This window comes from Polypterus senegalus, chromosome 3, assembly GCF_016835505.1.
Source record: "Polypterus senegalus isolate Bchr_013 chromosome 3, ASM1683550v1, whole genome shotgun sequence".
Classification (NCBI taxonomy): domain Eukaryota; kingdom Metazoa; phylum Chordata; class Cladistia; order Polypteriformes; family Polypteridae; genus Polypterus; species Polypterus senegalus.
Genome location: NC_053156.1, coordinates 300219158 through 300233288, shown reverse-complemented (window position 1 = coordinate 300233288; position 14131 = coordinate 300219158). Strand labels below are relative to the sequence as shown.

Genomic DNA, 14131 nt, shown 5'->3' with positions numbered 1-14131 from the left:
TCTCGGAGTCTCGTGAATAAATCGGTGCCACAACCAAATTATGATACAAATTATGAGCGCAATGAGAGAAGTCATAAAATCAATTGGAATGTTCTGGCAAATTATAGAAAAAAGCCAGCTCCAAATCCATTAAGCAGTTGTCTTGTGAAAGTTGGACAGACATACAGACATACTTTTTATATGAATTTTATATAGAGAGATACTTTGTTATTGGTATCAGTATACTTTTATATATATTTAATTCTTGTAAGGGAACTAAAGAAAGCTTGAGTTGCTGTCGAATGAGGTGCTGGTGAGACCAGCAAGGGGCGCTTATCCTGCGGTCTGTGTGTGATAAAAACGCCCCAAGGCAGTGACAGGGACACTGTGCTGAAAAATATTGCTGTTCTTGTTCTTATTGTCATAAAAGACCCCTGGTCATTCTTCAAAAGAGTAGGGTATACCCAAATATCTTGTCTAAACTGCCAACCGTGACCTTGTCCATTTAGGCCCCCTAATCACACGCTGTCTCTACATGGCTGACTGTCTCTCACCACTTCAAAACCTAATGACTAGTATGTGGTCAGCATGCTGGAGCACAAATGGCTGCCATTGTATAGTCCAGGTGGATGCTGCACAGTGATGGTGGTTGAAGTGACTCTCCACTCTCTATGTACAGCACTTTAAGCATTGTGACCAAGGAAGAGACTGAGGGAAACAAAATGGAAATCTGGGATATCAACTGGCCTACTCCTTTTAATAAACTCATAAAAATAGCAAACGAAGCAATTTAGTAAATTAAAATAAGTAGTGAGGTGTGCCCGCCACCAGATAAGCTCCTGCATTTTGAATCATCTGCAGCTGCTTGGTGACACATGCCGGTAGTCCTGCCAGAAGAGAGTTGCAGTAGTCCAGATATGAAAAAGCCAAAGCCTGGACCAGGACTTGTGCTGAATACTTTGTTAGATATGCTCTGATATTGCAGATTTTGAACAGAGTGAATCTGCAAGACCAGAGAGACCATAGCAACATGGTACCTGAAGGACAGCTGATTAATGATCACAATCACAAATTTTTACACAGACTTGGTGGCTGTTAGGAGTAGTGAACAAAACTAAACAGAGTTTGGTGCTAAATAGTAACATGCTACCTGAAAGACAGTTGGCCATCAGTCACCACATCAGGGTTGCGTACTGACTCAGCATGTGTTAGCAAGGATGAGCCAAGCTGAACGGAGATGGGGTGCTGAATAGATGGGCGAGCTGAGATAACAAGAAGGTCTGTCTATGCCAGGTTGAACTGCAGATGGTGTTTCTTCATCCAGGTTGCAATATCAGTGAGACATGAAAAGATTCTAGCCAATACCGTGTGATCATGTGCAGGGAAGAACAGGTACAGGTGTGTATCATCAGAACACCACTGATAATAAAACCATGGGACTTCATGACAACGTCTAGTGAATACAAATCCATGTTAACAGACAACATGAATTGGCTGGAATCCCGGCCGGGATGAATGGTTCCTTACCTGGCCGAGAGACCTTTTTAATGGAAGGATGTGGGTGGATGAGCATCCTGACTGGGTTGGTTAGTGGTACCTCTCCCATTCAGTAGGCGGTTGTAATGAATGGACAGGGGGAGACTGCATCTCAGGTCCATGTGCTTTATCATTAAACTGGGACTTTCAAAGAAGGCAGTTATGTAGTCAAGATAAGAATGGAAAACATTTCTTTATTTGCACTGAGTTATCCAGAAACATCTCAGTCCATTAAGTGAGCAAACAATTAGGCAATTTCCTTTCTTTATACAAATTTACTTTTTTATAATTAAATCACTTTATCTAACACGTCATGTCATCTGACTCTGAACATGCAAAACTTTATCACCTTCTCCCATCAACAAATGTTAATTCATAGGAGGGATATATGGGCTTCCCCATCAGTTTACTCTCGCTTTCTAAAGAGGTGGTTGTTACTCATTTATCACTTTGTAACCTTCGATAATTACATTTGTGGCGTCTCCAAGATATGTCAGAGACCTTACATGCTTACGCTTTAAGTTCAATTTCATTAACTCTCCAGTTACATTCAGTCCTTTTTCTTATGTTTTAATAATTCATTCTGTTGTAGCTTCTTATATTCTGTATATGTACCTGGTAAATATTTCCAAAGATTATCATACATCGATTATTATAAAAATTCCATACAGTACACTCTAGTGCAGTGGCTTCCAAACTCAATCCTGGGGACCCCCTGTGGCTGCAGGTTTTTGTTCCAACCAACTTCTGTTTATAATTGGACTCCTAGCCCAATTAAATGAGCAGTTAATTCCCCGTTTCTGTGTTTTCGAGTCAATGGAGAAATAACACAACTAAGACTGGTAATTTTTTATTAAAATGTACTAAGCACTTATAAAGGGATAGTTTTTTTTCTTTAACTTTTTAACAATTTTCAGCCTGATTTTCATTCTGCTTTTCTAGGGATTCTGATTGTTTAATTTATTATCTAGTAATTAGTGAGTATGACGCTGAAGTTATTGCAGCCTTTCATCATTCAGTGTTGTTTACCTGGCTGTCAGCCCTGTTTGTTTATAATTATCATTATTAGGATACAATTATTATCACGAATTGTGAATTTACCTGTAATAAAAACCTGCAGCCACATTGGCTGCTCAGGACCGGGTTTGAGAACCACTACTCAAATGTCCTTCCTGTTCGAACACCCATTGAGCTGCATGGGAGTTGTAGTTTTGGTAGGCAGGCTTTTTATAGTCAATCGGGTGACACGAGAGGGAGATGCTGGAGGAAGGTCACGATGAGGTTCCACCTGACCCGGAAGGGCTTCCTCGATGTAATGTGATAGACCTGAAAGTACTCCCAGGTCTAAGATAAAAGTACCTGCTGGACATTGTCCTGTTGAGTTGGAGTTGGCTGGAAGAGGACAAAGCTCACCTGGGATGAGTGGAGTAAAAGGAAAGGACAGAGTTCTGCTTGTAGTGTGGTTATTATTACCAAGAAGCTTTTTGTTAAGGTCAATTTTTAAATATACCTTTCATTTGAATCTGGGACTTGTGTCACTGTGGTTGTGTCTGGGCATTTGGGGTGCTACAACACCCCCTACTGGTCACATATGCAGGACATGATGCACCCCAAGGAGTGCTGCCAGATGTTTATTCCACTTTTGCCACTGCTCAGGTCAGGATATTTGGCTTCCACTCCAGTCAGGCTCACTGCTTTCACTATCTTTGTTTTTTTTCAGTATGTCTGAGACCTGCACTTTTGAAAGATTTGCAGCCCTTACTAACTGATTTATTTATATTTATTGACTTAGTGTATTGCGGTGGCTGGCGCACTGCCCGGGGTTTGTTTCCTGCCTTGTGCCCTGTGTTGGCTGGGATTGGCTCCAGCAGACCCCTGTGACCCTGTAGTTAGGATATAGGGTTTTGGATAATGGATGGATGGACTTATTGTATTTTACTATTTCTTAGGTTCTTTGCCTTAATCATTTTAGAAGTAAATGCCGCCTCTGCACTTTAAAGTGCAGTGCAAACTCCTGTAATAAAGATAACAGAGCTACATTAAATAGTCCAAGGGCAGCACGGTGGTACAGTGGTAGCAATGCTACCTCGCAGGAAGGAGACCTGGGTCTGTTTCCCCGGTCCTCCCTGTGTGGAGTCTGCATGTTCTTCCCGTGTCTCGCTGGTTTCCAAAGGGTGCTCGGTTTCCTCCCACAGTCCAAAGACATGCAGGCTAGGTGCATTGGACTTTCGAAATTGTCCCTAGTATTTGTTTGTGTGTGCCCTCCAGTGGGCTGGCACCCTGCCTGGGATTTGTTCCTGCCTTGTGCCCTGTGCTGGCTGGGATTGGCTCCAGTGGACCCCTGTGACCCTCTGTTAGAATATAGCGGGTTGGGAAATGACTGACTGACTGACTAAATAGTCCAAACAGTCAGATTTTGTGAATTACTGATAAAGTAACAAATGCTGTATTATGTGCCCATCTTACACACCAATGCAAATTAGTGAGATCACTTCTTTATTTCATCATTGATGCATTTGCATTGTCTAAATATATAAAAGTGCATAACACACCCAAGCGTTTAGAGATCCTGAGACCTCATCCTCTGAGACGATCATCACCATGTTTGCTGTGAAAGCAGTTTGCCTCCTCGCCACCATCGCTATACTTGTTGCATTTGTGGCTGCGGTGAGTATTATTCTACTATTAAATAATCTACTAGACAACTCCTTCCATATTTCTAGTCAGTTTAGCTAATTCACTCTAAACTTGAAATGAATATTGGAGTCTTCTCAGACATAGCAAGTAACTGAATGAAATGCTTTTAAATTCTTGCTGATTTTCAATTTTTACTTTACATGCTGTATAAACAACTATGGAGTTAGCAGGAGAGCAGTGCTTGTGTACATTTAACATCTGCAGATTTTTTAATTGATTTTAATCAGAAACAGATGACATTCCATCAAACTTAACAAATCAAAGCAAAATTCAGCCCACCAAAGAGAAAAGAGAAGAGCTAGCAACTGAAGCTACGCTTTAAAAGGAACAAGAAAGGGAGGGTATCACTTTCCCCGATATAGAAGCCTATTCTAAAATGTTGTTGATTAGATCCTGGCATATTTTCAAAAAGTTTTGACCAGATCCTTTAAGTGAGAATTTTTCCAATTTGACTTAATTGACTTAAGAGTGGTTGGCTGGGATTCTTCCAGTTGAGCAAGATAAGACTATGTGCTAATAATGTAGTAAAGGCAATTACCGTTTGGTTTTCCTCTCCACTGTAAGCCAATCTATGAGCCCACCACACAAACCTCTTAATGGGTTAGGAAGGATTGTGACACCAATGCTGTCTGATAGGCATCCAAAGATTTTTGCCCAAAAGTTTGTTAATTTGGTGCACACCCAAAACATGTGGTCCAGAGAGGCTGGAGCAAGATTGTATTGTTCACAGGCTGAATCTTGCCCAGGGAACATTTTGGACAAGTTTAAATGAAATAAATGTGCTTGATAAAAGATTTTAAGTTGAATGATTGAATGCATTGCACATATGGAGCTCAAATGTATTTTGTGCCTGCAGTGGGTTGGCGCCCTGCCCGGGTTTGTTTCCTGCCTTGTGCCCTGTTTTGCCTGGGATTGGCTCCAGTAGACCCCGTGACCCTGTGTTCGGATTCAGCGGGTTGGAAAATGGATGGATGGAAATAGTGTATATGTTTGAGAGGGTGGAAAATGTGGGTGTAATGTAGAGGTGCAACAGATTAAAGCTTATCTGTCTTAAAGTGCTTCCTACATTGATTCCATATTCTGAGAGAGTGAAGGTCAATTGGATGATTAGTGTAATGATGGTAGTTTGTATTATCTGGGGCACAGAGCAGGAATATGCAGTAAAGAAGTACTGCAAGATTTAATATCTATTACAGACCAGGCTTGTGTATGTTCATCAATTTGTTTTGATGTTCAAGTCTTTATAGCTTATATATTTGCCGCCCAGTAATAAAATTTAAAGTTGGACAGTGGCATGCATCCTTCTGATTTAGATCGTTGTATAGTCGCCCTTTGGATGTGTGGTTGTTTTGAATTCCAAATTAATGAAGTTATGATCGATTCTAATTTCTTCAAAAATCATTTTTTAATGTACATGGGGATGCTTTGAAATAGGAAGAGCAGCTTGGGAAGGATTGCCATCTTAACAAAGTTGATTCTCCCTGTTAAAGTAAGATGGAAGATAGACTATCTATTCAAGGCTTGTTTTAATTTTTTCCACGCAGACAGCAAAAGTTTCTTGAAAAAGAGCTTTAAATTTACTTGCATTATTTACCCCTAGATATTTAAACTGATATGCTAAGATAAATGGGAAGGTGTCCAGTCCAATATTCATGCTAAAGAATTCTCTGGAAAAAGCAGACTTTTATTCAAATTGATTTTAAGTGCAGATATCTTTTGAAATTCTACTATTGCTTTTAAGACTGCTGGTACTGATTTTTTTAGGTCAGATATATACAGTACCATATCATCTCTATATAGTGATATTTTCTGTTCAAGTCCTTGTCTGAGAATCCCCTTTATCTCTTTCTGAAAGTATACAGCCACAGGTTCAATGGTGATGCGAACATCAAAGGTGATAAAGGGGCATCCATGTTGGGTACCACATAGTCTGAAATAATATTGTTAATATGAACTGAGGCTTCTGGACTGATATAAAGTAGTTTGATCCACACACATATGTTTGAGCCGAACCCAAATTTGTGCAACGTGGTGAATAGAGAGTCCCATTTAACCATATCAAATGCTTTTACTGCATCTAAAGATGATAAGATCTCAGGGGTGTTAGCTTGAATGAGTGAATATATACTGCTCAAAAAAAATTAAAGGAAAACTTTTTAATCAAGCCCTAATCAATAGCATCAAGTTAATGAAACTTCTGGGCTATTGATCTGATTAGTTAAGTAGCAGAGGGGGTTGTTAATCAGTTTCAGCTGCTGTGGTGTTAATGAAATTAACAACAGATGCACTAGAGGGGCAACAATGAGATGAACCCCAAAACAGGAATGGTTTAACAGGTTGAGGTCACTGACATTTTTCCCTCCTCATCTTTTCTGACTGTTTCTTCACGTGTTTTGCATTTGGCTATGGTCAGTGTCACTACTGGTGGTATGAGGTAATACCTGGACCCTACAGAGGTTGCACAGGTAGTCCAACTTCTCCAGGATGGCACATCAATACGTGCCATTGCCAAAAGGTTTTCTGTGTCACAGCACAGTCTCAAGGTCATAGAGGAAATTCCAGGAGACAGGCAGTTACTCTAGGAGAGCTGGACAGGGCTGTAGAAAGTCCTTAACCAATCAATAGGACCAGTATCAGCTCCTTTGGGCAAAGAGGAACAGGATGAGCACTGCCAGAGCCCTACAAAATGACCTTCAGCAGGCCACTGGTGTTAATGTCTCTGACCAAACAATCAGAAACAGACTTCATGAGGTTGCCCTCAGGGCCTGACGTCCTCTTGTGAGCCTTGTGCTCACTGCCTGGCACCGTGAAGCTAGATGGCATTTGCCACAGAACACCAGAATTGGCAGGTGCACCAATGGTACCCTGTGCTTTTCACAAATGAGTGCAGGTTCAACTTGAGCACATGTGACAGATGTGAAAGGGTTTGGAGAATTCGTGGATAATGTTGTGCTGCCTGTAACATCGTTCAGCATGACCAGGTCTGGTGGTGGGTCAGTGATGGTCTGGTGAAGCATATCCATGGAGGGGGCACAGACCTGTACAAGCTAGTCAACAGCACCTTGACTGCCATTACATATTGTGATGAAATGCTTGGACCCATTGTTAGACCCGATGCTGATGCAGTGGTCCTTGGTTCCTCCGGGTACACGACAATGCCCGGCCTCATATGGCGAGAGTATGCAGGCAGTTTCTGGAGGATGAAGGAATTGATACTATTGACTAACCCCCATGCTCGCCAATAGAACACCTCATGGATATTATGTTTCGGTCCATCTGGTGCCTCAGACTGTCCATGAGCTCAGTGATGCCCTGGTCCAGATCTGGGAGGAAATCCCCCAGGACACCATCTGTCATCTCATTAGGACGTTGTCAGGCATGCATACAAGCACGTGGGGGCCATTCAAACTACTGAGTATGATTTAGAGTTGCAATGAAATTTCAGCAAAATGGACTCTCCTGTTGCATCATCTTTCACTTTGATTTTTGAGGTGACTTTGAGATCAGCCCTCTGTAGGTTCATAATTTTCAATTCCATCAAATGATGTGGCATCTTTTCATTCCTAACACATCACTATATCAGTCCATAGCAGAAGAGATTGCCATCAGGATTTTTATTTCCCCATTGAGATCTGATGTGTTTTCAAAGTGTTCCTTTAATTGTTTTAAAAATAAAATCCCTAAAGCCTATGAAAAAAGTTGTAATGCCGGGTTGTAAATTCCTTCGCACCTCTTCATCAGCATCTTTGTTTTGTAAAAGTGTCAATCAACACAAGCAGCAAGCAACATGCTATCCCATCCCACCCAGTGAAGTTCTCCAGGCTCAAGTCTGTTTATCTGGGACTGAGGTGCCTTGAGTTTTATAGGATATATAATATATCATTATTTCGAATATGTATCTTTCAAGTGTGTTTTGTTTCTGTAATGATCTGTGTAAATGTTGGATGACTGGAAATTCAAGGCAAGAAATGTTGAACACATAAGTAAAACAGAAATTTTTTCCAAGTTATAGTAATAATGACGAGACGTGTATATTGTGTGAAGATTTTAGCCCAAATATCAAATGAACACTTTCACAAAACGTATAACAACACACTGTGGTGGGCTGGCGCCCTGCCCAGGATTTGTTCCCTGCCTTGCGCCCTGTGTTGCCTGGGATTGGCTCCAGCAGACCCCCATGACCTTGTAGTTAGGATATAGCGGGTTGGATAATGGATGGATATAACAAAACAAGTGTGCTTTTATTCAAGAACTAGCAAAATGCCCACTCTTCACAGCGGAGAAGTGTGTTAACTCTTTGAGGGCTGAATATTTTCTCCAAAAATCTGTTTCTGAAAAGCAACGTTTTTACACAGAAATCAACATAAAACGTCTGTTGCTACATGGTGTGGCTGCCAGTTTGCAAAGAGTGTGCAGCAGGTTTGATGCCAGGCTGTCTTTGCATGGTTGAGGCAGCAGCGGTCACGGTCGCAGTGTATTGCAATGTGCTTTCTACCTTTTATCATTGTTAAGTGGCAGTTCTACCTGGTTAACATTGTCAGAACCACGATTAGCTGGGGACCAATAAGCTGAAGCTGGAACCTCACATTTGTTTTCGATCACTTGTATCAAAATCAGAGTCCGACAAGTCATAGTCCAGTTCAGAGATAATAGGCAAAATGTCGTCTGCAGAGCTTTACGATTCGCTTTGATCTCTCACCAGATGTCAGTACCATTTTGCCATTGTTTGCGCCTTGCTACTCATGAAAGTGCAGGAACTCTCGGTCAGACCAATGAATCTAACGTTCCTTCAGATAACGAGAGTCCAACTAAAACAACAGTTGGTTTTGTCACAGTTTACAGTTGATAACCTTTCTTCTTTTTGACAAAAGTCGACATCAGCCCTGAAAGAGTTAAAGAAGTTATGAAAAAGAAAAGGAAACATTTTAAAAATAACGAAACATGATTGTCAATGTAATTGTTTTGTGACTGTTATGAGTGTTGCTGTCATCAAGGATTTGATTATCATTATCTCTTTCAATCAGGTTCGTATTTGGAGGATGTGTAGTGTTCAAGTTATATTCCGTGTGTGTCAACCGGTGTAAAGATAACAGGTTTCATTCATCGAAGTGTTCACTACCCAAATCAGTACTCATGAATCTAAGATGTTTAACAGGCATTCCCGGTATTAAGTTGTGGATTTGCCTGAATATTTAGCGGCAGCGTGTCTAAGAACTTAATTTAAACTTAAGCTTTACACCTTTTTTTCGTATTGATATGTCTGCAAAGGCTTGTTCAGATTCAGAGGGTTGTTCCTTTCTTACTGCATCAATAAGCAGCTCGTCTTCCTCTTTATCTGAGACATCACACACTGCATGCACGGGTTTACCTTTCCCAGTCCCGCAAACTTTAGCGAAGTGGTTCAATTTACCACATTTTTTACACTGTCTTCCTTTAGCTGGACATTGACTTTTTCCACCGTGTGCTTTGTTTCCGCAGTAGCTGCACTTATGAATATGCTTGTATGCGTCACACGGTTTATATTCTTTTGCTGCCTTCTCAACTGTGCAATGCGTTTTTTGCTCAGCACTCTTTGAAGCTCTTGCTGTTTGTGTGCATACTGCATTCACAGTCAGTTCACGTGAGCCGCTCTGAGTACATGCATCGAAGGTTCTCAGCTGTGATTGTGCTATCTCGTGCGATCTTGCGATGTCCACGGCTTTATTTAATGTTAGCTCAGACACGGCACTTAAAAGCACAGTCCTTCACCAGCAATTTTAACTCTGTTACAAAGTGATCAAAAGTCTCGTTTATACCCTGTGTCTTCTCATTAAACTTGTATCTCGCGAATATCTTGTGCAATCTTGCTATGTCCACGGCTTTATTTAATGTTAGCTCAGACCCGGCACTTAAAAGTTTCTCTCACACTTTCGCTGAGTTTCTGCCAAACACTATTCTATCCCTGACCATCTCATCTTCGTTTGCATAAGCACAGTCCTTCACCAGCAATTTTAACTCCATTACAAAGTGATCAAAAGTCTCGTTTATACCTTGCGTCTTCTCACTAAACTTGTATCTCGCGAAAATCGTATTCGTCTTAGGCATGACAAACGCCTCGTAGTGGTAGCATGTCTATTGGATTGCTGGTGACGGACGGCCTTATATGGGCAGGCACTCAATTACGTGGGGTAAGGGGGCCGCAATATAGGCAGGCAGCCAACGATGTGGGAGGCGTGGTGATTGGTGACACAAATCTGCCTCACACGGCGACCGAGCTGCAGGCTATAGCCGTATATATGTACGTAAGTAGGATTCAGTTATGACCGTTACGTGTAAAATTTAGAAATGAAACCTGCTTAACTTTTATAAGTAAGCTGTAAGGAATGAGCCTGCCAAATTTCAGCCTTCCACCTACACGTGAAGTTGGAGAATTAGTGATGAGTGAGTGAGTGAGTCAGTGAGGGCTTTGCCTTTTATTAGTATACATATAACCAAAGAAAAAGAAAACATTCATTTTCCATTTTGCTGTCAATGAGTTGAAAACGCCCAAGCTAAAATGTCCATCGGCAGAAAGCTGACATGTCTCCTAAGATGTTGCAGAGGTAAGAATTGCTGCATTATAACCAAAAGGTTGCAGGTTTGAGTCTGGGTGTTACTCATTTTGAGTAGTGAGCTGCTATTATTACTACTAAAATATAATAAAAACATACATTTGATTGAGTCTGTAACACAAGGTGTAAATTTTGGCTACTTTTAAAAGTTAGCATTTTTTTTTTATTCAGTTTTATTCTGTCAGTGACGTTCATGTGGTACAACGGACTTCCCTCTCCCTCTCTGAATTGATGCCGTTTACCTCCATTCCTTTCACAAGAGCAGCGTTGACCACAGTTGGTCCTGTGGTTGATGTCTGCTCAGAGCTACTGTATTTGTTGTACATACAATCAAAGATACAAGGCCCCGTGACCGCTGTCAGACTATCACGTGGCATTTGGCCTTGACAACAAAGACACCCGGGTACAACGTGTAAAAAACTACATCTACAATTTGAAACATTTTGTTGAGCACTTTGTGTTGAGTTACAACCCAGGGCTACATATTACTGTTTATGAGTAACTGTTTAAAACCTAAGGTCCGTTGTCCTTTCTTGCAATATATCTCAACCAAGCCTGACAAATTTGGTGTAAATTTTGGATTGTATCAGATTTGGAGACAAAGTACACGGGCAATGCCTCTCCTTATTTAGAAAAAAATTCCAGTGATCCCACGGCAGAAAGACTTTCCGAGACTGTGATCATAAAAAGTTTATGGAGTCATTTCTGGACAAATGCAGAACGGTAACAACAGACAACTTCTTCACATCACTTTCACTGGCTAATTGAATGCTGCACCGCAACACAGTTCTATTTGGCACCATAAATAAAATGGGACAGGAACCACCACCTGCAGTCATTTTAGTACGCGAGCAATTCTTCACACTAGTGTTTAGATCAGGCAGTGCCATCCTGTGTAGGCACACAAAAAGAAGAAGTATGTCTGCATTCTCCATACCATACACCATAACTTGGAGTACGGGCAAGATCGAAAAAACAAAACATGTTCAAGTGACAACTCATCTTCAAATGGCATAGTGTTTTCAAATAGTGACATTTTCATGCATGAATGTGTGTGCGCAAGCGAGAGAGAGGCAGAGACTGATTCGATCTCATTCAAGTGGCTACTGGAATATAAAATAAACACTTTCGCAAAGGTATAACAAAATAAGTGTGATTTTACTCAAAAATAAAACTGAATAACAAAAAATTCAAGTGACAACAAAATACCAAGAAGACATGAATCACCAACGTTTGTATGTCTGCTTATATCCGTTCAGCGATATCTTTTACAGGTAGCAAAACTTTACACTGGGTGTTACAGATTCAAATAAAAAATATGTTTTTATTATGTAATAGTAATAATATTAATAATAGTGGGACATCCTGAGGATTCACGGGATCCCCTCAAGGTTTCTGGATATCATGGCCGGCCTATATACTTGTACTATGAGTGCTGTGCAAAAATGGAGGCAGAACTTCTATGTTTTTCCCAGTTGATCCTGGGGTTCATCAGCGGTGTGTTCTGCTCCTACTCTCTTCAATGCTTACATAGACTGGGTGGTGGGCAAGGTCGTGGGGTCCAGCGGCTGTGAGGCATCTGTTAGTGAAAAAAGATTCACTGATCTTGACATTACTGACGATACTGTGATCTTCACTGAGTCAATGGAGGCTCTGATCTGGACTCTCGAGAGACTGGCAAAAATGTTTTTTATTATTAATCATTCTGGGTGTATTGGGTGTTGCTTGATGAATTAAAAATTAATTTAGATTCTTTTAGCACAAGGCTTCAAAACAGCAAAATGTGAAAAAAGTAAAGGGGTCTGAATTCTTTCTGAATCCACTCTAGAAAGGAAATGTATTGACTTGTTGCTGATGATATTTAAGAGGTCTACACATCATTTAATTTTCAATATGTCAGCTTCTCAAGGAATTTCTTTGTTTGGAAAGGGGAAATTGTCTTTATGGAGCAGGTAGGAATATCCATTCTGTCAGAGAGGTCTACAAAATGTTAGCAATAATGGCAGCTAATTGATCACCACAGGCTTTTAAAATGCACTGACACATACCATGGAGTAGCTGCTCTTTTACAGATGTGAACGTCCCTCAGTTATCTGAGCACCGATCAGGGATTCTTTATTTTTAATTTATTTAATTTTCAATGTTCTGCGATTGTCGTGTGAAGTTATCATTGATATAGAAAACTGAAGTCCAATGCTTTACCATTCTGATCAGTCACATGTTTTTCTCTTTCAGGGAGCTCCGAATAAGAGAATCTGCACAATATGTAAGATTTTCATACATTATGAAATACAAAGTATGAACCTAATTCAAATTTGAACTTTACCTCATTATTCAGTATGGTTTGTTCTGCTTGTTTATGCATACTCTGCATAATGTTTGGGACAAAGACACATTTTTCTTTGATTTCCTCCTCTGATCCACAGTTTAAAGTTGTAAATTAAACAAATCAGACGTGATTAAAGTGCACATTGGAGACTATCAGGATAGAGTATTTGCATACATTTCAGTCACACCATATAGAAATGACAACACTTTTCTACATGGTCACTTCATTTCAGTACTCTATAATGTCTGGTGGCCCCATGTAAAATGCCTTCAGTAGAATTTACACTTAAAGAAGGCATGTGGACAACACTAGAAATGTGTGTATGCACAAAAACATTTTAGTACATGAAACTGTGAGTAAGCAAAGTTCCATGCACTTCCTCTTTATAAATCCCAACCAATACAGATTTTAACAAACATACAAGTGCCTACAGTCCACCTAACTCCTCCCTGAATTTTGCATTTTTGAATATGCAAAGTAATGTAACTAGCATTACATTACCTGAGATATTTCTTCGATTTATTTGTGTTTATTTTATTCCTTAGCAGAATGTTGGACATTTTTTTTCAGAGTATATCATTTTAATGCTTGACTTCTCTTACAGCAGTGTTTGGGCCAATCTGTAATGGCCAATAAAGGTAAGACACTAAATGTGAGAGTACCATATGAGTCTGTAATTGTGTTTGCTTTGTCTGTATTCCAATTGACTTTGGATAGCCTCCGTAGTGTGACAACAATGGGCGAAAAAGTTAGAGTTTTATTTTCAACAAAAAAAAAAAGGTTATTATGTGTAACAGGAACACGTGAATGCCCAACTGTTAACAGAATCGCAGTAGAAGAGATAAGTCACATGTCCACTGAATTACTGGTTCAGATTTAGTGCACGTCACTCACAGAGGCACTGTTCATGCAAACGTCAAAAGATTTATTTTGTAATATTTTTATGTTGCCTTTGCATGACAGTATCACCTTCACCATTCAGTGTTTGGTTAAAAGACAA

The 14131-nt window shown here is 40.2% G+C and overlaps 1 long non-coding RNA gene across 1 annotated transcript in view; it reads left to right on the top strand.

The window, feature by feature from the left end:
- Window positions 1–4066: 4066 nt before the first annotated feature.
- LOC120526355 overlaps window positions 4067–14131 on the top strand; it is a 16031-nt gene continuing 5966 nt past the window's right edge. Inside the window, exons 1-3 of the long non-coding RNA XR_005633126.1 lie at window positions 4067–4182; window positions 13038–13068; window positions 13736–13769. This is a non-coding gene — a long non-coding RNA (uncharacterized LOC120526355). The remainder of the gene's footprint in view (window positions 4183–13037; window positions 13069–13735; window positions 13770–14131) is intronic.